Source organism: Buteo buteo, chromosome Z, assembly GCF_964188355.1.
Source record: "Buteo buteo chromosome Z, bButBut1.hap1.1, whole genome shotgun sequence".
NCBI classification, from domain to species: domain Eukaryota; kingdom Metazoa; phylum Chordata; class Aves; order Accipitriformes; family Accipitridae; genus Buteo; species Buteo buteo.
The window spans coordinates 39,928,395-39,955,583 of NC_134204.1; positions in this window are offsets into that span (position 1 = coordinate 39,928,395).

The following is a 27,189-nucleotide window of genomic DNA, read 5'->3' on the forward strand; positions in this document are numbered from 1 at the left end:
TAAGCAATTAGAACTCATGTTTACCTGAACTGACCTGTGCCACAATCATGAGGGTTGACCTCAGATGACCCTGCAGTGAGAGTTGCATCTCAGCTTGAACTCAGATGATCTCAGACAGGAAACAAGGACTGTGATTGACCTCTAATGACCCCTTGGCATCAAATGAGGGCCAGGTTGACCTCAAATGACAAACCAAAATATTAATTGGGTCTCAGGCTTACCTTAAATGACCTCTGGGCACTGAACAAATGCTACACTGACCTCACATGAACCCTAACAGGCTCTCTGGTTGACCTCAGATGAACTCTGGCTGCTTAATTAGATCTCAGGCTGACCTTAAATGATTGCCCCTCCTCCAAATGAGAACAGTGTTGACCTTAAAGCACCCCTGTGGAGGTAATTTGATGTCAAGTTGACTTCAGATGATCCTGGGCCCCAAACAAGAGCCTAGTTGACCTCAAAAAACACCTTGTGTATACCTGGGTCTCATGATGATGTCAGATGACCCCACCCCAGACAGGTTAATTGGCCCTCAGGTTGACTTCAGATGACCTTATGGCAATTATTTAGCCCTTGGGTTGACCTCAGATGACCTTCCTGAGTGACCTCCAGTGATCACGGGAAGATTAATTGACTCTCATTTAACCTCAAATGACTCCAAGCAGGTACTTGGATCTCATGTTCACCTTAGATGACATTTAGAACCTCTAACTGTATCTCAAGTTGATTTCAAATGACCTCTAGGAAGAAAGTGGGGGTTGATGACTGGCCTTAATAACTAAGTGGCTCTTATATTCATGTCAGATGACCCCAGGTTGCAAAAGCAGACCTATTTGGCCTGAAATGACTTCTAGGCAGCTAAATGGATCTCAGGTTTACTTCAGATGACTCCTAGGCAGCACACAAGGACTTTGCTGATCTCAAGTGATCCTCTTGTCAACTGGTTGCATCTCAAGTTAACCTCAGATGACCCCTGGACAAAATATGAGGCCTGCTTTCACCTTGAATTGATACTAAAGTAGACCTCAGATTACGCCTGTGAAATTCACTGGATTTAAATTAAACTTTAAATGACCTGCTAGGCAGTAAATAAGGGTTGTGATTGACCCTACATGACTCCTTGCATAGATAATTGGCTCTGAAGTTGACCTGAGATGTTCCCGGTCAGGCAATGAGAGCTGTCTGACCTTGAATGACCTTTGCACAGCTAATTGCATCTCACATTGACCTCAGATGATCTCTGTAGAGCAAATGACAGGACTGTCCTCAACTCATATAAACATAGATTAGCTCAGTTTGTAAGTGTTCTCTGAAGTTTATCTGGTCCCAATCTCTGCAAAAAGCAGTTACAATTAGATCATGTTGCTCACGCCCTTTCCCAGGTAAATTTTGCTTTTTTTCCAGCAAAGGAGATTTCACAACTTTTCTTGGTAACCTGTTCCAGTATTTGATCACTTTTGCTTGTTTCCTTTAAAAAAGGTTTCCATGTATCTAATTGTAATTCCCTTTGTTTCAAGCTGTGTCCATTGCACCTCTTGATGTGGGGCTCCTCGAAGACCCTGGCTACATTCTCTGCTGGCTTCAGTCCAGCCTGTTAATGTGTTCCTTGCTGCCCATAGCTCTGATTGCCAGGCAATGCTGCAGTGATGAGGCAGGTCTGACATCAGGCCACGAAGTAGAGGCTGCAGGTCACTGTCTAGCCAGGCATGGAGCAGTTGCAGGCAAAAAGCAAGCTTGAGAGCCTCAGGTCCCAAGAGAAGGGTTCCCCAAAAGGCCCTTTGTCACACAGCTCTTTTCACAGCTATCTGATCCCAGGTTACAGCTGCACTGTGTCAGCAAATGCAGCTTAGCTGCTACAAGTGAGGGGAAAAGACCACAGAGCTTGCTGGTGCACTGAGGGCCCTGATGCCCTTTTTACCACAAAGGAACTCTGTTAATTCCCGTTAACTTTTCTGTTCACTAAACATGTAGAATCATAGATCCTGTTTTTCACTGAAAACATCAGGTCCTTTTCTGCAAAGCTGCTTCTCATCCAGCTGGCCTCTGGCCTGTACAGCTGCATGGAGTTAGTCCATCCCATGTGCAGGAGTTTGCATTTGCTTTTGTCACACTTCACAATGTTCCTACTGGCCCACTTGTTTTCCAACCTGTCTGTGTCTGTCAAAAAGGTGATGCATCAACTACGTATCTCAATTTGTTATCCTACATTAACTTGCTAAGAGCACACTCTGTCCAATCATGCTGGTTGTCTATCTGTAATTTTACTTAATTTTTGACAGACTTCCTAACAGCTTTTGATCCCAACTTACCTATTTCCCCAGTGATGTGAGCTAACACCATGTGGCTGGGCCTGGGACCTGTGGACTTGAGACAAACTGGGGCTATGGCTGACTTGAAACAACGCCTGAGTGGCAAAAAAGGAGAGCTGTTTTCTGCAAAGGACCACAGTGTGTCAAACTGAGGATGGTATTTTACTTCTGGTGACTTCTGATCAACAAAACATGGGCAGCACTTAAACTGAAAAAACCTCTGACTGATAAATTCGTATAATATTTGAGCTCTTCTGTGTATTGTATTTAGGAGAGTAGAAAGAGAGAGCTCATGCCGGGCATGAATCCCAGGCTGCACTTAATCTCATGTAACTGCTTCATACAAAAAAGACAAAGTCTTTCCATTTGCATGGTCCTTCTTCAATACATTGCAGTTGTGCTTGACTGCACCTAACTGCTCTGCATACAGATGTGGCAGGACCTGTTACCTGTTAATTCCAAATAGGAAACTATATGTCACAGTAGCTGCCTTTTACTGGTAGCTGTAGTGGAGAACTGTATCTGTATGTTACTTGAGAGAACCTCAGATCACAGAACTTGTCAGTGTTTGAGCTCCACCAATCTCAGCAGAAGGCTGAGGTAGTATTTGACCTGAATATATCTTCAAGCATGAAAATTTCCATTTGCCTAAATTCATTTACCTCCACTACCAAACTGTGGCTCAATAGTTGACCTCAGATAATCCCTGAGCAGCATAGGTAGTAGGTAGTTTGATATCTGTCGCATCTGACCAGCAGTCTGGAACAACAGTTAAATTGTGTTGACCTAATTATAAAGTTTTGGGCAGGTGGGTTTAACAGTATGTCTACATACGAAAATAGGGCAGCAATTGTGCCTGTTTTGGCTCTACACATATTTCTTGGGTATCACTGACATTTGGATGTCCTGGTTCAGTGAATTGGGTCAGCAATTGATATTCATTGACCTTGAGCCATAAACTAGGGCAGGCATTGACCTCTAGCTACTCAGCACTGGCCACAGATGACCTCTGGAGGTCCAGTGAGAAAATTCTGTGGGACTTTATGTGATCACTGTAAAGATAGTTAGTGATAGTTCATTTCAGCTAAACTGAATGTAACTATTAATTTTTACCAGTATTTCCTGAGTAGCAAATTGGGACAGTAATTGAGCTTTGGACTCACGACCCCTGAGCCTTAATGTGGGACATAGAATAATATTTAATTTCACATTGTCCCTGAATAATTAACTGAGGGAGTAATTGACCTCATATGAGTCCTTCGAATTGGAGAAGTAAATGACCCTGTTGCATCCTAAGCAGCAAAACAGTGCAGTGACCCAACGGTAGTCTGCATCCATAGTTAACCGCACTTGACTCCATTACAAGAGGTGGTGGCAGGATATGATCTCAGCTAATGCCGCCGCTCTCACATGTGAATTTTGAGATTTACATTAGGCCAACATGTTGAAAGTTATTGACGTCTGAACAGCAAACAGAGGCTGTCAGCTGCCTCAGGAGAGTTTGAGCACCAAAGCATGTTGGAGCTTACGTCAAATTTCTACTGACTAGGACATATAGTCTGCAAGTGACTGCTTATGAAGATAAGTAAGAAGCTGGACCAGGCATCTGCAATTCCTGAGTCACCTGCTACCAGCTCTGTGGTGGGCTGTCTGATGACTGGCATGTGTAGTCCCTGTCCTATTTGAATGCCTTACTGCTGCTGCAAATTCAACATTGCAATCTTCTGAACTGAGAACTCTCAGTGTCATTCATAGTTCTACATTACCTGTTAATTACATCACTTTTACACAATTCTTGGTAAAAAGCAGGCCTAAAGGAAGCCCACAACTTTGCCATTGACTTCAGTGGGGCCAGGGTTTAAACCCAGACTTCAGTGTCCGAGTAAGATGTCTGTCTGCCTAGCCATCTAACCCTCTCTCTGAACCTCTCCTGCTGTTTTCCTCTCCCCTAAGACCCACTTGGATCCATTGCTTTTGAGTACTGTCAGAACTTCCGAAATACAATATGCCATTCATTCTGAAGAAAGAATTCCCAGTGAAGACACAATAATATCTAACCCAACATATCTTATTCTTTCCATCCTACAATGTAAGAATATCAGAATTATTTAGGTGTTTAAAATCCCTCTAATAGTTTGTGTCTAATATACTTTTCAGAATCCAGACTAAATCTTAATGTATTAAAATCATATTAGGTTTCCTACCAAGCCAGACATGAAATTAACTTAATATTTAAATGATAGAAGCATTTGCTGTGAAGTTCTGCACCTTCTGCTTAGAGCAGTGAATTACTTTCCATCAGGTAGATTCCTCAGAGGTAAATACAACATGAGTATTTCTGGTAAGATCACTGAGGTTGTTTTGATCCCTTGATTACACAGCCGGCCTAGTCTCTGTGATCCAGCCTGCATGGGTGTCATGGTCACCTTTTGTCAGGTGAAACTGATTCTCTTGGCTTGTGTGGACCTACTTGATTCTCTGGATTGTTTTGATTTCAAGAGTAACCAAACTAACAAAACTTTTCTGACCACTGCATATTCTTCATGAGTAAAAATGGCCTTACAGTAATAGACCTGAGCCACAGAAAATCTCAGGTAACATCAAGCAAAGATATTGTCCTTTGCTGCTCCTTTATCACTAGTCTAAGGAACCTGTACACATTCCAGCTACAATTATGACAGGTGATAGCAGTCAGAAAGGACATTAACACTACAATCACAATATACAAAATTATAAAGTATTTCATATTTCAAAGAATACCAGCCACAGCTTCATCCTAACTTGTACTTATTACCTTGCTTTGTATCAGAAATGGAAATGCTTTCTCTCCTGCATTCCATAATATGCCAAATACTTTGCCAGATATCTTGCATTGTGTGATATGCTTTCACCCAGACAGAAAGAAAAGTTTCTACTTCAAGTCCTATTAGAAACACAAACTCTTATATGTATTACATACTTGGCTAATCCCTCCTTGGATGTTTAATATTTCCTTTGCTTTAGTAAACTGAATTTAAGGAACACCAATCGTGTTTCCTAGGTGATTCAAGTGTAGTCTGATAAAATACAAATGTGTAGCCACTGGAAAAGACTTAAGGTCAAAATTGGAAAAATATGACTGTCTCCAAGTTAGATAATTATCACTCCTCACACCATCATCAACTCTTGTAGTTACTTCACTCCAACAAGGATATTGCAGTCATAGGTATAAATCAAATTACTCTCACTGCAAATGTGCCTGTGCAGAAAGGCCTACTACTGTGCACTAGTGTATATGGCAGTGTGTGGAGGAGAGAGTTTGGTAAGGGTTGGGATAGGAGACTGGTATTCCTTTGGTGGGCAGAGCTAAGGTGATGGAGTTTGAATGGAAGTACACCAGAGTTTCTTTCTTAATTTAGTGAAATTCTAGCATGAAGTAGATATTGATCTAAAACTAATAGACTTTCTGGAGAGCTACATAGAGCTCTGATGTTCAAATTAAATTTCTGTAGACACATCTATATTACTATCCTTTAAGTACATAATAGATCATTATGAAACAAATTGGATAGGCTAAGTATCAGCACAGAATGGATTTGCTGTCTTTTTCCTCTGCACGAGTGTGTACACTAATTGGAAACCTTAGGGATCCCAAGAGAGAAGTCAGACAGCTGGCTGTTTAGGCTCCGTGTGCCAGCAAATTTCAGATAATTACTTTCACCTACCTACATTCTTGCTTCCATTTAATTAATATAACACAATTATTTCTGTGAATAAGGATGAAATTATGCTTTTTGTGGCCTTTAAATATAACAGTGTTGGTCCAGACCCATGAAAGCACCAAAGACACTGACACAAGGATAGTTTTAAGTTTTATACTTTTCTCGATCAACTGAGTTTGACTGCTAGGAGGAAGATCTGGAAACCAGCATGTCAGGGGTGCACAATTTTTATTACTGGACAGCCACTAAAGATTTTGATTTACCACCATTGACTGCCATTAGGTGGGCATGAGACCTTAGTTTTCTTGGGGCACAGCACCTTCATAATAAAAGGCTTACTTTTGCATTACTTCACAGATAATGGGATTTATTTTTCAAGCCTCTTCTTGTCTCTAATCTTATAGCCTCCCTTAGCAAGCACAGAAATTCAACACCAGTCTCCTTTGCTTCAGTCTCAGACTATTGCTCTTACCCACAATCTTCCTTTTACATGGTCCATGCTATCATTCCTCACCTTCTGCTCTCTGTCATGCACTCTTACCTTGGTCTTCTGGAGCATGATCTAATGGAAGGATTCCTTTTAGCAATCTTTCCCATACCTCACGCTTCTTGTATGTACTTCAGCAACTGTGGCCTCACTCCTCAACTTCTGCCCATATGCTTTCATTCCCTTATCTATCTCTCTACCTCTCTGCCATGGGATCCAGTCCTGGATCCTATCTGCACGTCTTAGTCTAGGCCTCAGTCATGATGCTTTGGGCTGACCACAAAGGGAAGTAACAGCGGGGAATTTGTGCCTCCTCTTGGGAACGTGTACTCCAAACAACAAACACATGAACACATGAGCTGCTATTGTGTTTGCTGCTCTGTGGAAACAAACACAAAGTTATTTGCTCTTCCTTCATAGAGGTCTAAACCACCACACTTTTACACATAGGCTGAAACCTCTATGGTCCTTTTGGGAAGCAAGCTGAAACTTTTTATCACTATAACAGCTTTTAACTCTTCTCTAACAGCTTGTTTTTTTAGAAAGCCAGATGAAAGGTTTTGTAGCCAGAAATGGGCCACCATATTCTACAGGGCTGAAAAAAAGGAATGGAAATCTTAGCAGGCAGCATGATTTCCATTGTCTTTTCTGGGCCCTCCCTTGAGATTTCTTTTCTCAGCTGTTTCACTGGGATTGCTATCTTCCAGTCAATATCTGCTGTAAGTGCTGTAATGCTCATTACAACAAGCTCATTACTATTTTCTTGAGCAAACTGAACCTTAACTCTCTCTCAGGGGCAGTGGCAAAATGACCCACCGGCTCCTCTGAAACAAAGAATCATTTAATATAGGAACCGCTCCCTCCTCCTCTATTCAATGTTCCAAGTGTGACCAAAATGTTAAACAAGACATGTATGTGTTAGTTTGGCAGATATCAAGCATCTTCTCTATGTCCTTCATGGAATGGTGTATCTTGAACAGAGTCCTTGCCACAGGTAGGTCTGCCTACCTGACCTTTTTTTTAGTCAAGCCCCTTAAAACCTGAAAGGAACAGCACACACAGTTCCTTCCAGGGCATGAGGGTAATCTTCAACCCCCAGGAAACCTGCTTTAATTATTTAAGCCAACACCCTAGTAATACGCAGTGGACCACCCATACATCAATCTTTTCATGAACCTCCCACGTGCTTGCTTGTCACATCTTATTCCTTCTTTCTTTGTAGTCTTTCTTACGCTAAAATTGTTGTAAATAAGACTTAAGGACCAAGCTGGGCTCTTCATGCATGTGAAGCAGGAGTAATATATAGTGTTCTTTGTTTCCTGCTGAAAACCAGTAAAAACCTGATGTGCTCTTCACCATAGATTGCATTTCAATGTTGGGGTAGGCAATTCCTACCCTCAGACTTTTATAATAGTATAACGTGAATAAATTGTCTTCTGTTGGTATCTCTGTTTTTAAGGGTAGGCAAACTAAACAGCCACCTGTTTTTTGAAACAATACAGAGGGCAAAAAAGCAGATTATCAAACAGAAACATGTACTATTATCTGGTAATAATTGACCTTTTGATTTGCTCTGTGTTTATTTGAGTGCTAAAACCTTTCATTCTATTTTTTAGGGTCAGGCACATAATTTGCACAGCAGTTGCACTTGGCTTCCCAATACTGCTGCTTATGTGATGTTGGACTTGAAATACAAGAAACCTGCATTAGTTTTTTGCAAAGCTCATATCCAGTAGCTTCTTGGCACTGCATCTACCCAGCACTGTTTACATAACCAATTACTCTAATAGCATGGGTTTGGATTTTTGTTCTTTTCTTATAAATAAGCAGACTCAATGGTACAAACCACCCCCCCCTCCCCCCACCCCCCCCAAAACCACCACAACAAAAAAATCCTGTCACAAGGGTTTTTGGAGACTGTCATGCCTATTGATAGGAAATGAGACTATAAACTGCAAAATCTGCACCTGTGTTTTGCAACATTCACTTTCGGGTACAAATCCCTTCCTCACAGATTAGTCCACCTACCTGCCTGAGCACAGCAAGGGACTCTGTGGCCCAAAGGCTTGTAGCACAACTGTGGAAAGGGAAATATGGGCTTACAAAGAGATCCCTACCCTCTTCTCAGAAAACTGAAATCAAGTGTACAGCAGTGACATCTAATTGCAGCATGCAGGGTCCACAATGTGGAAGAAATTATAGACAGTGCTGGTGCCAACTTTCCAATAAAAATTTGACAGATCTTGTAAAATTACCATTTCCTTTAGCAAGCATCTGTGTTACTAACACCCTCCAACCAAAAAGACCAACAGGACTACCCCTCCCCAAGCCTCAAAACCACTATAAAAATAAAAGTCCTTATGGATGTTTACTATCCAATTCAGAAAATGACAAAGATATATGGAAATAAAATAAATAATAAGAAAGAAAAGTGAGTGGGAAGGAGAAAGGAAAAGATCTTTTGTTTCCAGCCTTACAATGTTAGGAAGTGCAGCCTTGCAGTTAGCTACTTCCAACTGAACCCAAACCTTTCTTGTTCTGTAAGCCTGCTGTTTCATTCAGGGGCATGCTAAGGTAAGTCTTCTGAAGCAATGATATAATTACTGTAATGGTGTAAGGAATCAGGTACTTGTATTTTCAGATTAATTTACTGCAGCAACTTTCAAGGTGGGGCTACAGAGGGTTTTTTTTTGAGCAGCTGAAGCTTATGACTTGGCTAATGAGCTCTGAAAAGTGGTGCATAACACACAAAATAAATAAATTGTTTATAAGGAGCAGGTGGTAGTGTGAAAAGTCTTTTTTATTTTTTTTGGACCTTTGTCTCATACTAGAGCACACCTGAAGTTGAGGATTCAGACACAGTAGTTAAGCCAAGTTTAGATGCCCTGTGAGGACAGACCTGTAGCTTGAATCCAGACTGAGGTCCCAGATGGACTGAGGTTTTGAGAAGCTTCCTGATTTTGGTAGCATCTCCAGGGCCCTCTGACTGTCATAGCTTAGCAGTTGCCTCCCAGTAATTCTTGATGTTTGGAATAATTACACCCCCTTCCTGTCCTTGAAACAGCAGAACTGGTGTTCCCTTCACCCGCTGATTGCAAAATGTCTTATAGAGCTGCATGAATCCTGTTCTAAATATTGTCAGTCACTCCAATTTTCCAAGCTCAAGCTTACGCAAAAATGTTTTCTGTGCATGATGCTCTTTGCAACAGTCTAATGAGTACAGAGAGAGCTCTATATGCTTACTTCTTTCTATAAATACCCAGTGTTTATTAGATACGGTGTTCTATTTAGTTTTCTCTCTTGAATTTAAAATTGCATGCATTTTACTTCATTACCTAGCGGAAAGTCCAAAAATGCAGACATGAACTTGTTATTTCTGGCAGTGTGCCCTCTGCGCAAATGGTAAGGCACAAGGAGTAATATCCTTTCATCTTTTGCTGTTCTAGGCTGTACTGAATTGGAACATCCCAGCAAAGAGAAAGACTCCTTCTCCTCCATCTCAATCCTGAATTGTAGTCCCCACCTAGATGTTGAACTCAAGTTAGTAAAAGCAATGGATTAAGGCACTGAGCTCCCATGCTGACTCCATGAAAGCTTTTCTTTGAAATTCTCCATTATCTGAACAGCTCTGTTTACCAAATCTATTATCCTTCCCCCTTGGTTTTCAAGTTGAGAAAGGAAAAGCAACTTCTTTAATGGCCCACAGATTGATGATTAACATTTTACATGTCCCTGCTGGTAAGTAAAAGAACTGCTTTGTGGACAGTGAAAATGCCGGAGAGAAGGAAGCGGGAGTCAACTTAACGTTATTAAGCTGTAGTGCTTCATTAATCACAATCTTTTTTTATTGCATTGCTCAAAGCCAAATCCATTCTACTTCTCGGGAATGGGTTAGATCAAAACCAAGTGCTCTTAATGCACCTTTGACATCTGGCCTAGCAGCTGGCTATCTGCTAATATTGCTCTTAAGAAATGTCAGGAGCCACATTTACTGTGACCATTCTAGCCCTTCTGATTTAAGCTACTGCAGAGGGCAATGAATTACCTTAAAGTAGCTCCTCTGGAAAGTCCTAAGTTTTATGCTGGACCCCTGCCAGCCTCACTAGTTCATGAGTATGAACAATCAGACAATTGAACTGATTTGACTTTGCCACTCCTGGAGTTTCATTGCCTTTAACCTTGGGATGTAATGATGGTAATGCCATGCTAAGTGCCTCTCCTACCAGGGGGAATAGGGTTTGTCGACTCAAGTAGGACACCCATTCTTGTTAGCTGAAAACTGCACTGATTTGCAGTGAGAGGGGAAGTAGATTGAACATGATTAATACCACTTTGAATGCAGCTTATTTTCTTTCAAGGCTTTTGAAGGTAGGAAGTGCCCAGATATATTTATTGCTTTTTTAATTGTAAGCTCATTACTAAACAAGGCTGGGCATAGCTTCTCCCCCCTCCCCCCCCCCCCTTTTTTTTCCCCTGGGAAATTCTTTAATGTATACTGAAGACTTAGTAACGTCAGCCTAAAAACCTTGTATTCTCCTGTCTCCAGGCAGAGCAATGATGACTTGGTTTGATTATGGGCTGCATTAAATATGGAGGCAATTGTTCCTCTCTGATGAAGGTGCTGTGAGAGAAGAGTTTTCTTCTCCTAGTAGTGGAAGATAAAGAAATAAGAGCCGGTCAGTGAAACTTTCCATTCCACATGAGGGAGGACATATTACAGAGTCCTCAGCTTTCCAGATGCTATGTTGCCTACTTTCTTTCTCAGGTATTTTCCAATGCTGTCTCATGTTGTTATTTGCTTCTGGCTCTCTGACTTGGAAAGAAGCTGGGAGATGGGATGGAGACAAAACTGAACAGCAGTTTAACAGTCTTTATGGTAATTTGGCCCTTCTCGGTCTGAAGGCTTTTGACAGAGGCATCAACTTCCTCCACAGATGTTGTGGTCAGACGAGGTTGTTGTACTCTTCTGACCCTCAGGAACCAGACACTCCTATCCAACATTGCCCAGGTTATTGATCAAGAATTACTGTGCTCACTGGGACTTCTGCAGGGAGCCTATATGCTCTAGGAGGAATCTTTCTTGTCATATTGCAACCCAAAATCTCAACCTGTGAACCATATGCTGTTGCAACCAGCATACATTCACTGCTGCCATTCCTGCAATCAATAATGCCCAGCAAAGGGGCAGTAGAAGCTGGTGACCTATGAGACCTTAAATGCCTGCAGCTGTCTTCACCAGAAGGTGAGGACCAGAGACATAATTCTTACATTACAGTTAAAGAGAAGAATGAAAGACCCTTTGGGACACATTGGTCCAAAAAGAGTGGTCCATCCTTCCCCACTGAGAGAGCAGGCAATGCTGGGGAGCATCTCTGAGGCCTGAGTTTTACCAGGGGGAGGGAGAGAGATGCTGCTGCTTCTGTGAGCTGGATGCAAGTCCAGAAGCTGAGTAGCACAGCTACTGCCAGCACAGTTGTGTGCTCCCGTTAGGAGTTGTGACTGATGATGGGATATACTGTGGCACAGAGTTGTAGTGTGTCAATGGGCAGTAGGTAGCTTTTGCTGAGAAGGAGGGAGAAACTTCCACGGAAAATTTGCACCTCTCAGGCCTCTTTCTGTTGCAGAAATACACAAATAATGCCCCTTAAAACTTTCTGTCTATTATCAAACAGCAATGCTTGTTTCAGGACATTTTATAATACAAGTGGGACCTCAACTCTGCAAGTAGTCATCTGTATCTACTCCCACTTGGCAGCTACTCAGATGAGTCCCAGTCACTCACAGAATGAACCTCAGGGCACTTGGAGATGGGATGGGAATATGATTAGGACACAATAGTGGACTTGATGGTTATCGGCTCCTGCTGGAGTTAAATGGGCAGAACTCATTGTTTCAGGGAGATTCAAATTCAAATTGAAGAACCACAGAGGGTTAAACCAGATTTCACTGAGAGGGGAAGCTGTGGGACTCTTCTTGAGTATTTGGACAGCTATAGCACCTGAACTAGAGTGCAGACTCCATCTTCTTACTGAACTTCATTACCTCCCTGTTTGCCATTGACACCTTCACACTGCTTCACCTCTTCCATGTTCCGTTAAACTTTACTGTCTCCCTATGTCAAGCATTTGTTACGAAAACTCGGTACTTTCACTGCATCCTTTATTTCTCATCAACATATTTCAGCAGAGCAGCTCTCCAGACGACAACAAATGAGCTCAGTTGCACACAAGATTTTGCAGGAACACAGGCTCCGTTTCATTTCAACCATATCCAGTTGGTTAGGATTGTGATTACCCGAAAAAGGACATGAAAACTACAGGGAAAGAAGAACAGTGTTGTGACTTATTGAGGAATGTTGCACAGTCTCCCAGTGGCATCGATGAGTTGAGATTGGAGCTGACTTAGTTACACGGCACACTCAAACTGCTGGTTTCTGAGAGTGAAGTGTTTATTTCAGAACTTACCCTGATGTTTCTATGGGGATCCACCCATACTACCTAGCTGCTGGGGCGGCAGTGTGTGCATGGAGGTATTCAGCCAGATGTAATGGAGATAATGTTTCTTCCAATGTTTCTTTAAGTTTCAGGTGAGTGGTGCTATACAACCCTATCTTTATGGGCTATCAGGGCTGCAGTTAGAAGTAGGTTACTATGAAAATTGCTTAAGGATGTAATCTAAATTTTGTGAGGAGTAGAATTTAACCCAGCTTCAGTGAATGCTATTTCAAAACCTTCTGTTTACAGCTCTCTTCCAAGGCTAAAAAGCACTGCCACAGGGGCAATTACACAGACCAACACGCCAAAGGACTTGTATTTGACCTACGGGCTGGAAATTCCTGCTTAAGCTGGAATTCCCAATAACTAAGATCAGTGACAAAGGACCAGCATACGTGATGATGAAAGATAATGAGCTAAAAAGTTTCCCACCTGCTCTGAATGTTTCCTTGGCATCATACCAATCTGCAAGCTGTTTGGCCAAAGGCAGATGAGAAACAAAATTCAGCAAACAACCTTCATAAGACAGAGGTGTTCTTCTGTTCACTCTATGGGTTTGTGTAGCTAATGTCTGGAGTCTGGACTGCAGTGGGAGTTTTTGTAGCTTAAACACACTGAAATTATGCAGAAAATCTCAAGTTTTTGGTAGTGGCTATAAAAATTTCTAGCGTGCCATTATTTTATTTTAGACCTAAAAAGATGTAGTTTCTGTATGCATTTATTCATGTAAATTTTATACTCATACAATGATTTTCTGTCCCCAGTTCCATCACTGTCAAATAATGCTGCTGATTTCGGAGTAACTATGGGTTAATATTCCTATAAAAGGAATGCTCTTGACTGTCAAATACGTCAACGCTTCCTTGTTTTGTGTGCTCCTATTTTTCTGCAGTTTACTTAAAAATGTTTTCTAAGTGAATCACAGTAAATAAATGATAATTATTTTAAAAAGTCTGTTTAAAAATAACATGATGGTGGCATTTGAAGCATATGATTGCATGAGTAATTTGTCTACTTAAAACTGGAAAAACACAATTTCTAATGGAACAAAAATGATTGGTCTAGTGTGAAGCACTCCTGCCTCCACCTCTTTGCTGGAGAGAGGATGAAATAAATATTTTTACTATAAGCTGATCTTTTCAACAGAGGGGTAATGTGTCAGTGACACTCTGTGTTGCAATGCTGCTCCATATTGGAAAGAACATTTCAGCATCTCAAACAGAGGTCCAAGTTCAACATAGTATTGGAAAGACAAGCTCTTGGGAAATAGCCAAAAAAGATACTGGCAAAAGCTTTTAATGCCCCAAACTCAGCTAACAGAGACCAGCATTAGCACAAGTGGATTGAGTCTGTAAATTGAAAATAGAAGAATCAGGGTTATTGTCTGTGATTTTGATGCAGGCCCTTCATGAACAAATTTTTGGTCACATTTGGTAATAAATACTGAGTTGTATACAGCCATTAAATGATTGAAGAAGTTTAAATGGAACTTTTGTTGTTGGACTTCTGTGGTGTGTGTTCTGATTCCTAGTCTTTCTATGGAATACCATAAAAAGACATACTATTTTCTTTTAAATTTAATGAAAAAATGCTTCAGGTTTATATCATTTTCTATTACCTTTCAATGCAATATGCCTCACAGGAGAACTGTGCCCATAGGAAAATTTTGTGTTTCACTGAAGGGACACTAGATCTAATATTAATTGCATTTTTTTTTATTCTTTTGACTGTATATGCTTAGCATTAGTCACAAATGCCCTCCAATAGTTTTTGGTGGATAACATCTCTGCCTGGGGGCTAAAGGTTCAACACCTCTGAACATGCAAAGCATATTTTGATTGTACTCACTGAATGCTTTCAAATTAAAAGAAAAATTAACAAATTTAGATTTCTTATTTCATACAAAGATTTTGAAGTCTGTTGGTTTGGTTCGGTGATGGGTACCAGGCATGGTACCTATGCTTTGCTAGTGTTTGGAGAAGGTGTAAACAGTGCATATTTTAGCAGAGCTGGATATCCTTTAGCATGCAGGATTGAAGGTTAGGAGTAATAACTTGAAATCCTGATTTGCAAACAGCCGCAGCTTCTCAGCATGCTGTTTCAGTGATATGACAGGATTGCCAGGATTTTCCTTAAGGATGGTAATGTTATTACAGTTCAGACTAACCTGCTCAGAACAAGTCGCTCTCAGACACTGGAATGATAACTCACCTCTGAGAGAGGCAGAGTGAATTTCATTAGTAACACAGATGGCAGCAAGAAAACTACGTAGTCATTGCCAAGATGGTATGGGTTTATTTGATAACATCTGGAAACCTTAAAGTAAAGATGAAGACAGTGCTTATACTTAAAAGTGCCAAGAAATAGATAAATAGATACACAGGTGCCAAATCACCTGCTTGCCTAAAATGACAGGAGTAGTCAATGATCAGAGCCAGCATCCCCAAAACATAGTGTTTAAACTTGGTGGTGTTCTCATTTTTCCATTAGACCTCTCAATTAGCTATATAATGGTATTATGATTTAGTTTGTGGACAGAAAATATTAATTTCTTAAAGCAGCATTTTTCTGCAAAGCTTTTGGCTGGTAAAATGTTCTGCACTTCCTGAAGCTGCATGGATAGCTACATTCAGACAGTTATTTAAGCATATGCCTAGCTTTAAGCTCATGGAGGAGGTATTGATTTCTTTGGATAGGGTATTAGCTTAAAAAGCACACACAAGCTAATGCCACTGACTCTCCAAGGACTCCTCAAAATCATGGCCTTCAACCTCCCCTCTGTTATAAGGCAGGCAGGGTAGAGAAGAAAATTAATAATATGGTGGTAAAGGACCTTTAGAAGAGACAGAAATAGAGGAGTGCCCCTGAAATGTACTTCCCTTTTTAAATTACCCTGAAGTGCAAGCCATGCCAGTTCAGCATTTGTAGCAGGCAAACATGTGGGCTGGGGAACAAAAGGAAAACATCTTCTATTCCCCTCCACATCTGCTGGGAGTGTCTCCAGAAACATCTAGTATGAAGCACTGTGTACAAAGCTATTTTGTAACCTTGAAAAAGAAAATTAAATTTCCTCTTCCTTTTGTAATGAGAAGGTGGGCGTGTTGATTAGGGCAGCGTGGTCTTTTAAAGAAGATGAAGGTCAGATGAGCTGTCTCTTGACGTCATGACCTCCCTGCCAGCTCTCTCAACCCCCATTTGACACCACAGTGCTCTTGAGTGCACTGCCTCAAGAAAAATTTGGAGGGCCAGTTACAAACCCAGTAAATGAGAAATCTATCTTCTAAGCCAACAGGAGATTTTTATTGGTAAATTTGCTAAAACTTCACAGTGTTTTGCCATAAACTGTCACAAGAAAGCAAAGGATATGCTAAACCTTGCCTGTGTCAGTCACTGAGTCATTTAGAAGAGTGTTGCAAAGCTTATCAACGACTACTGCAATTTTAGTGATGCTGTCTTTGTAACTGTGATTTTTAATGCCAAAATGCAACAAAAACAGGGGGAAAGAGGATGCAATTTTTAAAGCCCTCTGATAAAGGCTTTTATTAATCTGAAGAAATTCCAGGCAAGCTCAGCATTTGCTCAAAATTACTGTTGGTTCATTAGTTGAAATGGAAGCATCTTACACATCAGCTTTATTAGCACTGGGCTGAATCTGCTGATCATGGAAGCAGTCTGTTAAACTCTGTACTGCAGTTACTGTTGGATTTTGAAGGGAAATCGTAACAATTATTTCTAAATCACTGATGGTGCTTAATTTGTTTACCTTCATACATAAAAAATTTCAGGCTTTCATATGAAGTAGGTGTGTTACGCGCTTAAACTCTCTGTGGACACCTGAACACCAGCATGTAGTTACACTGGAGTTACCCTGGGTTATCCAAAATGTCCATGTACTGGGGAGAGCTATGAGAGACCTGAGACCTTGAGGAGCAGCAGGAAGAGGTCAAGCAAGGTGCCCAAGACCAATGCAAACAGGACCAATACATCTCTCTGGTCAACTGAGTTGAACCCTTACGGGGGAACACCCAGATGAAAGAATTGCTTAGGTTTTTTAAGAATCATAGCTACACACAGAGTTTTAATGCATGTCTGTAGTGGGAGGTAATATTTTTACTAGCCTGTTCAATATAATTAGAACAAAACCCTTCCGGGATCAGAGTCCCTTCATCAGGACTAATTGAAGCTCTTAAGCCTCCTGTAAATCTCACTTCTCTCAAATACACAGACCATTAAAGCTACAACAAAACTCATGCATAAATAGGAAGGTAAGCAAACATTTTCCAGGAACAGAAGCATGGTCTGTAACACCAAAATTATATATGCCTTCCATAATGAACAGGCATTTCACACCTGCAGCAGAACAAATCAGTCTTTGTCCTCCCAAAGCAACCTGCAATACAGTTTTCAAAGTTTTGTTTTTTTTTTTTTTAAGATTTCTCTTGGGGATTTCGGTAGGAAGTGAGGTAAATAGTGGACAAGTAAGAAAGGAGAGATGCAGAAAAATTGCTTAGCCAGACTTTGATTTATGCAGTACAAATGCTGGACTATTTTTTAGGATGTTGATCACATTTCATGAGACCATTCCTGTTACAAAGATGTTGCTCAAAGTGCATGGTAAGTTATGGTCAAATACATCCACAGTGCCTCATGATCCAGAAGGTTGCATTTGCATGTGTTTGTAATTAAGTGAACACCTGTAAGTATATAATCCTTCTGGGACTGACAGCTATTGTTATTTCATGTTGTTTTGTCTAATGCATTTCACCATTGTCTTTCTTGAAAGCTTATATTAATCCATCTGTCTTTGAGAAGGTTTAATGTGCAAAATGTGTAGGATAGTTCATACATTATGAGTAAATCTATTGTGGGCCTGGGCACACTGGCATTTACACTGACATTTAACTGGCACAACAGTGTAGTAAACGATGCCCTGTATGACTTTCTTATAACTGTGTTTCAAAATAATGTTCTACTTGTCTTCTCACAAAGTGTTGATCACTGTGCTATTTACCAGTCAGAACCTATGAAAGTTTGTTTTTGTCTTTCAGGAAAAGTGGATATTTTACTAAAACTTATTTTGCTAGACAGACTACAAAGATAAGTCAGTCTTAATATACCAAAGACAAAAAAACAGTAAGGAAACATGAAGTACACAAAGTCTGTTGATAGTGTTTTAAAAATTACTGCTTCTGATTTTCTAACTGAAAAAAATACAGGCTAGTATAAAATGAGTACTCTGACACTGTTACACTACATATTAAAATACCAACAGCATATTTGCAGGGTTCACTGTTTTGCAACATGTAAGTGCAACAGTCCACTTATCTCACATGGCTAGTAAACTGTTCAGCTTCATGTTATCTGAAATATAAATGGTTATATATGAACTCCCTATTACATTTGTCTGAAATTATTTCAGATGGATCTGAAATCCCCAAATGAGTCTTAAATATCTAGGACTTGAAAATCTAATCATGCTAAGCTGCACTTACTGCATCTCGGAACCAAAACTTGCTTGAGTGCATTGTGATGCAAGAAATGTTTAAACATATAGCTGGCTTTAAGTGTATGCATTAATCCTGCTGAAGTCAGTAACACTATAAACATGTGCTTAACAGTTTGCAAAATGAGGCCTTCAGATGTTGTCTTTTTAAATTTACTCCTGCTTTAAATTTAGGGTCCTAAAAATGAAAAGATAGTACCATTGAAAGGTACTATCTTCAGCTTCGACTACTAGCATTTTCTGTTGCATCCTTCAGTATTAATTATTACTAGACATACAAACTTAAAAAAAAGTTTGTTAAATTTATAATTTATTTTAAATACAATATCTTCTTTTAAATAAGATTACCTTCTGTTACATTACTGTGCCATTTGCCTTCATGCAAGCGTTTCTAGTGTTGTTTTGCTTTTCTACTAGCTGAGGCTTTCCCCCAAATCAATAGAGAAATAAATTAATAAATCTAACAATTTGCATATTCAAAAGTTGCAGCTCTAATTTAAATTGCAAAACATAGCCACTTTTGGTGCATAGATGGAGCAACATGCTATACTTACTTCAATAGATTAAGAGAAAACCTGAAGATAAATACAGATTCCTGATGTTTAGGGTTTTGTTTTCACCCTTCTCTTTTGGAAATGCACACACCATACCTTTTCCTGACAGATCCAGGTAAGGGACAGGGAAAAAAAATCACACAACAGAATTTATTTTCTTATACAGTTTTTTTTTTAATTTTGCATTAAAGAAAGGAACTTCATCAACATTGATTGTCATTTACAGAAAACATTCAAAAATCATGTGTGCATTATTATGGAATGCTAACAGTATCAAACTAATAATTTACAGGACATAAAATAAGACAAAAAGCTATTACATTCTAAAGTAATATAGAATCTTTTCATTTGACAGGGATGCTGGTCCTACGAAATTCATGATAAAAAATAAAACCCTCAACGGTCACTTTCTAAATGAATCAGGCTGTATTTTTACTCACATACACATAAATTAGGTCAGTTATATTAAACAAGGGAGAAAGATCAGAAGAAAATTGCAGATGTAAAAAAGCTGGATGAACTCCTGGCTCCATGGAAATCAGTGAGGGGTTTTGCCATTGGTTTCAATGGAGCCAGATTTTTACCCAATATGTCATGGTTCATTTGCAGCGGTTTTGCTTTTTGCATCTACAAGCCAGTTAAGATACATTATAGTTATTATACAATTAAGCTTAAAAAAAAAATAATAAAAAATCACTGTTGACTCTATGAGGCATTCGATTTTATAAAGGAATTTTTATTCAGCTTTTGAGAGTGATTTGAGTATTATTTGTATTTTATTAGATTGTTTTTTATCACAGTTCTTGACAGGCAATGCAACTCTTGTATGTTACCAACAGTGGTAAGCATGCTTATCAAGTAGCAAACAACACACCCCCAAAATTCAAATCAAATTGATTCACAACAATATAGCTACAGCCAAGCACCAAATAGCTCAGGGCTTGGAGGTCTGGGTCTTAACATCTCATTTCACTCTAACAAAATGAATTGGAAATAGGATAAAAACATTAGATATTTGAAAGTGGGAAGTATATGAAAAATCATTTTCTCTCATAATCCTAAAAGCAAGGAAGCATTTTCAGGGATATTTCAAAAATATTAGAAAGTTTCATTTAAATCTAAATATCTATTTTAATTATGTTTTTCTTTTTTATAAATTGGTAATCATAAAATACTAGCCATTACAGTCATATTGGGATGCTGGAAAAGCATCCAAATACTTTGCGTGTTATTTATGCTCCTGCCTGTGTTATTATAGCTGTTGATAAATTGGACATAATTTATTTTTCTATTATGATCTTTAAAACATGTATTTGTTGAAGGTCAGTTATGGCTTCAGATTACAGCTAATGAGTGACCTGACCTCAAATTTGAATAAGAAATTAAAGGCATACAAAAATATTCTGCTCATTGGAAAGCAAGAAATGTTTCTATTAATATAATTCATGCCAGAAGGATTCCTAAAAGCCATATGCTGTAAGGAAACATTATTTGCTTAAGCAACCTTTCTTCAAATTATATTAGTCAAATGCAGTCTGCAGGTATTAATACAATATCACTGTACAGACTCACTGGGATCATGTTTCATTGACAGTCCCATCTTTTTTTTTCCCCATTACAAACAGAAGTATACACTAAACATCAACGGCTGGTCAAAAGGCTTTATCTATTACAATCAGTTTCCATAAAAACTGAAGAGTACATTACACTTACAAGAAGCAAGTACATAATTTGCTCTTTGATGTTTTTCCTCTTTAAAAAAAATCATTACAAAGTCTTATGCTTAAACAGAGACATAGAAAAAATCAGTGTATTCACTGTCCCAAGTTATTTACAGAAAAAATTACAGAGACAGCATACATAGTATCAGACCTTCCACAAGCATATATTAAAAGTAATTACATTTGAAAAAATATTTTATTTGTCTTCTACATTTCTACAATACATACTCAGGTTTCTTTCTTCTTGTTTTGTTTGTTTAGTTTTTAAGTAACTTTCTTTAGTGTTAATCAGATGAGGCAGAGAGTGCAGCTGTAAAATAAGGGATTTTGTTGCTATTTTGATTCCTATTTTATTTATACCTCCATTCATTACAACCAGAGTAATTAGTTTAACATGGGAATTATCTCACAGCGATTAGCATAAATCTCAAAATACCCCATGCATTCGATTTAGCTGGGTGTTGATAACAGCTTAGAGTTCGGTTGTGCTTTATTTGTGGCCACAAGTACAATCACAGAGCCGCTCCCTGTAGCCTACTAGAGGTCACATTGCAGTCACGCAAGAGGCAAAGACTATCACGGCTAGTTCACTTGCTATGCTACTCAGTGGCTTTTTAAGAATAAGTGCACGAATAAATCCCCATCTACTGCATGAGAATGTGGGGTCCACACTCTGTGGGGTTAAATGATTATTAGTATTTTTTACTAACAACAAAACACCTTTTTTGCCTGATTCTGACACTGAAGTGACACATTAAAAAAACACAAATGTAGTGCATCTGAATCTGAATCCCCAAAGTCAACAGCCTAATGTAGTTACTTTGACTTATTAAGCTGTGTGTCTAATCAAGACAAGTATAAGTGCTTTTTTTTTTTAATTTTTTTTTTTTTTTTTTTTTTTTAAATAAGCTGGTTTTATCTGGAACAGTCTTCAAGGTAAAGCCTGTTCTCTCCTGTTCTTTGTGGTTAACCATCTGGCCATGCTTGTTTTTCAATGCAGTTGCGTTCTTGTTGCCCAAATAAGGGACCAACGTGATCATAATATTGAAAACTAGGAGACATCTTTTAAATTCTCTCCAGACAGAGTTTTATATTGAACATACTTTACTGCTGCCAATGTATAGCCATAAACAAGGGCCTCAGCCTTTTCTTGAAGCACATACATTTTTCTCAACAGCAGTATCTTCGATCACAAATTAGCAGCTCCATCCAACGAATCCAACAAATATGCAAAAACACTGTGATATCTACATTAGATGAAGTTTTTTCTTTATGTTATTGTACAGAAGACCACGTGCAAAGCAAACAATTTCTGCAAGTACAGTTACAAAGAAACACTTAATATATTTATTGCTGCTATATCCAATGATGTTTTCTTTCACTCTCCCTATGTGCTGTGCTTGAATTGTGAGGATGATGAAATTATGTAGATGTAGTACATCACGTTACTGAACTCACTGTGAGCAGTATTATCCTCACCGCCTGCAGTAACACCCAGGAAATACCTGTCCTCTCCTAGAGCGTTTTGTTCATTGCCTTATTCTCTCAGCACAAATGAAATGCAAGGATTGTTTGGAGGACAATGACACATCCATCATGTCTCTGGACATTTAGGCTGCCTTTTTAGGAAAGTTACTGATCTGTGAGCTACCACTGTAGAAATTTTAGGTCTCTTCACAATGGCTTTTGTCGGCAGACTGCGTACACAAGTGGCTTTTATAGTGAAGTGATCTGCTGCAAACCACTTTCGGGATGGTAAATTACTGGGGTGTTGAGCTCAGTGTCACACAGCCTTACCTGCTGCGTAACAACACATGTGTGACAACACATGCAGGGACAATACAGCTAAGTAAGGACACAGAGGCTGGGAGGAAGGAACCTGCTTCCTACCTTCTAGGTGGAGCCTCCCTTGCAGGCTGTAGGTAAGGATCAGCTTTGAGAAAGAGCAAAGATGAATCATTTACCACTTCAGGCCTCACTCATTAGGAGCTAGGACTAAAAGGAAAAGGAAAGAGAGGCAAGGTCCTCTGGCCAGAGCCTGGTCTTTTTAATGGGCAGGTATCATGCTAACAAGAATTTTGGTCACTTATTCATGGCTCCCAGCAACCTGAAAGATTAAAATTCAAATCGCAATGGGACAGTTGGCAAAGAATAAGATTATGAAAACCTTGATGCATAGGGATGTTGGTCTCTTCTTTCCAGCTCTTGAAGCTGTCCACCCATCTTCTAGGTGTAGGGAGTTCAGAAGATGGAGGGAGTCAAAACCCATACATACTCACTGTGAGAATAGGAGAAATGATCTTACTTAGAGCTGAGGAAAACCTCTTGACTGGAGACCTGGAACTAACTCAATGACTGGCAATATAATCCACTGCAATTTGTCTTTCTGTGTGTGTTCTTGTAATGATAGGTCTACAGAAAACCTGTGGTGTAAAGCTAGGGATAGGCAGAAATGTGTTTCAAAATTCTAGGAAATGGGATTATTTTTCACTAGTGCAGTATAAAATGAGGTCATGTTTGCCTGAGGTGAGAAAAGAACTGATCATACCATGGACAAGCACTGCTACAGAGGTCTGGGGGTAGCTAGGATTTTGTGCATCCCTGAGAGGAAAGGGTAGCTGTTAGCCACTTTATACTACTTGCTCTTTATAGTAATTTCTCCATGTGGTAGCTCAGCATAACTGTTGCTGTCATTGCTGACATACTATCATTTATTCCACATCTTAACCTTTCTTACATGCCTGCAGCAATTCCGAATATGAGCTCACATTAATGGTACCTAAACTCAATACCTTTAAACTACACTTTCTTTTGTCAGTTGTCTAAATTCAGTAACTCATACAAAGCTCACTGGCATTTTGTTTCCAAAAGGACTCTAACATCACAAACTGATGGATCAGTAGGGCTCCACTGACTGTTAAACAATGGGTGAAGTGAGTCCTGCATCAAGCTGAGGAAATGCTGACAGTGAATTCAGTTTATACCAATGTTACTTCTAATAACTGGCTTGAAAGCCTTGTCTGGGTCATGTTCATTTGGGCAGCTCAACCTGTGCCCTTCAAAGCCTCTAACATTCTCTTCTTTATTATCACTGTTATATTTATATAGCTATTTTTAGTAATGAAACATCCCTGAGTGGCATACAGTGCAACATCTGCGTCAAGCAGTGATTGTCATTTACAAAGCATGAAATTTAAAAAGGAAAGAAGAGGACTGGGTCTGCAACACACTGTTCCTAATGGATGTCAGAGATAGGAATTAATTTCTAGAGCGGAGGCAGAAAGTGCTGGGAGAGGTTGGTAGGAGTAAATACATTATTTTGTTATTGCCAGGGAAAAGCAAGCTGTTCTGTCTCAGGTTTCCATTTCCTATGTGCTTAGACATAATGTATTTGGACAAAAGCCTCTTTCATGTTTCAGTTTGATCTCATTGCCCAGTGCTTTATTCCTGGGATGTCCAACAGACAATGACTCTGAAAATAGGAACCAGCTTCCAGGCTGGAACTTGGCTCTTCTGGAAACAGCACAATCAATGCAGAGTCAGGAGGAAGTAGGATGGGGGGAGCCTGAACATCTTTCAAATGTGCCTTGTAGCACAGTTTTAGAGGGGGTGAAAAAGACAACAAGGAAAAGAGCCATCAGCTGCACATCTCTGCTGTCTGACCGATTTGTGAGACTGCAGCCTTGGAGCAGCTCCCACAGTCTGGTGGTGGGAGGCTGAGAGGCCAGAGCACAAGAGCAGGTTTGCACCCTCTTTGTGTAGAAGTTGTCATGTCAGAAATCCCTGCAAACTATCCCAAAGGGAAATGTACACCTGTGCAAGCTGCCACCATGAAAATGAACAAAGAAAATCACATAATAAAGCTCATCTTCACGGACAGGTCTGGTAGCTGCTCCACCTGGAGCACCATAACCTGGCACAGGCGTCGAGACAGCATTGGCGCCCAAGGCACAACACAAGGAATAAACTGATCCCTGTGAAATGGAGCTGAAATGAACAATGGGAAGCATGAAGTAAAAGCATTAAAATGCAAGTATGAGAATAACATCTGACTTGTGCTCTGCGAAGCTCAAAGGGGACCTCTTAACACCAAGGGCATGTGACTTTATGAGGGGCTGAGCACCTTCTGTGTGGTGCTGAGATGCCTCCATTTTTAGTTAGAGCTAAGGGAGCCTGACAACTCGCAGAATCAATTCCTAAATGCTGCCTATCACAAACCAATCAAAATATATACATTGCTTTTGGAAACAAGTTGCCTCAACTGAGTGCCTTCTATCACCCTTTTTTCCCCTAGCAACCGCTAAAGCAATCTTTCCATTAGAAGGAAATATGACTCTTGGAATTATTTATACAAAGAGCTGGCAAGAGTGATATCTACACCAAAATTAAGTATCTGTGGTAGTGTGATGAACAGTTTACATCTGCTTTCTTGATGCCAAGGATAATTTAGATCAATGTGGTTGAATTATCTGAGACCAATGCTTGAAGTAGAATATTCAATACATGCTTTAAATATCCTTTTGTTAAAGATCCCAGGTTAATCAATCATTAAAAAATGTGTCCCATTTGAAAAGCTTGTCACTAAAAAAATCAACAAACATGACCAATTGCTACAGAGAGCAGATGTGACAAATCCTAGTTTTAGAGATTTAATTGAAGGGCTATGGACACTAGTGTGGACTAATGAAAACCAAGAATAAATAAAGTGCAGCACTAATATTTTCTGAAATGCATCTTGTGAGTGCATTATGCAGTTATTTACTCAAATTCATGCTATTTTATTATTTAAAGTCTATGGATAACTTGAACATATGAAATCCAATATCAAGAATTTGAAATTCTGAGTATAAATAACTATGTATCAAAACAAACAACAAAAATCCAGCCTGTAGCATGTGATCATTATTTATTGTTCTAAACTCAGTCAATGAAAGGCAAAAGAGGTACTACTTTACCTATGTGGCCAATCTCAAATCACAGAAAATTAAATAAAATTTATCAGCCTTAGTTACCACAAATAAATAATGTATGAGAATGAATTTTTATTTTCCAAATAAACAACAAGGTTATTTGCTCAAATTCTGTAAAAGTAGTAACAAAAATAGAGCAAGCTGTTGATAATTAACCATATTATTAAGATAAAAATTTGTTTGGTAATATTTGGAATTGTTTGTACAGGCTATTGCCTATCATTAGCAATGAAGATTTTATATACCAGCATCTTAATTTTTTTAGGACAAAAAACAAGAATCCATTTTTATTCCAGGACTGAATACTGCTACATCTGTGGTCTCTGGCAAGTCATTTAACTTCTTTTCCTTCATTTCCATATCTTTAAAAAGTGGCAGTAAGCATTACTGATTGAAAAGGTCATGAGGTTGCAGTGATGTAAGAATAGTGCTTTAAAGATTAAAAGCCCTGCAGATAATGATCAAATAATGTTTTTTTTTCCACTGGTGACCTCCATTTGGTTTTCTTGACTAAGACATAAGTAAAAAATCACAAGGACTGATTAGCATATTTGAGCAGAACAAAACATTTTCAAGATGTAACACGTAATTGTGAGGAACTATTTAAAAGCATGACAAACCTCTTTATTATCAGCACTAAGAACAGTAATATTTATCACATATTCTATATTCCTGTGGGTTGGCTAAATATGTTACTTTTGACACACTGAAAATAAGTTTATAAAGGATTTCAAACAAATATAAGTGTGTGTTCTTATGTTGGAAAAGACAAGGAAAACATGAATCCCCTACAGTTAAAACTGAGCACTTCTAGGGTTCAGTTTGACTTGATTTTTTTCCCAAATAAAATCACACAAGCAGTACATAAATATAGTTAATTAAGTCTTTTGATATTAGAAGAAGTTGGAGTTTGGTGTCCTTTTCATGGATTTGCCATGTAAAAGGGGTTGCAAACAGGTAAATCACCTCATAAAGGAATGCCAGTCTTAGGGTTTAAGTAGTATAAAGAAGCATCAAAAGCAATGCTTTATTATGTTAACTGAAGATATTTTAATGTAATCAGTAGAGATCAGAAAATGTGCTCTGAATTTCGAGCAAAAAAGGTATTTTAGAAATTGCTGTTCTATAGGACCAAGTGATTTTGAAGAGTATGTCATGTTTGCACAAAATTATCAGCACAAATAACTTGGCTGTGCAGATTTTTAGTTTTTTCTTTTTGAAGTTGTCATAGACCTACAGAGAAACATGTATTAGCTGAGAGTTTGTAACTGCTCTTATATCTGGCCTGGCATTGCTAAAACAGAGGAAACAAATGTTGATACTGTCTAGACTGGATTCTGTCATGAAACATGTATGTAAAATTGCAAACCGGCTGATGGATGGCAAGGTAAAACTCCACAAAGTACTTGGAATAGTCTGTGAATTATTTGGTCATGCAGAAATGGGAACA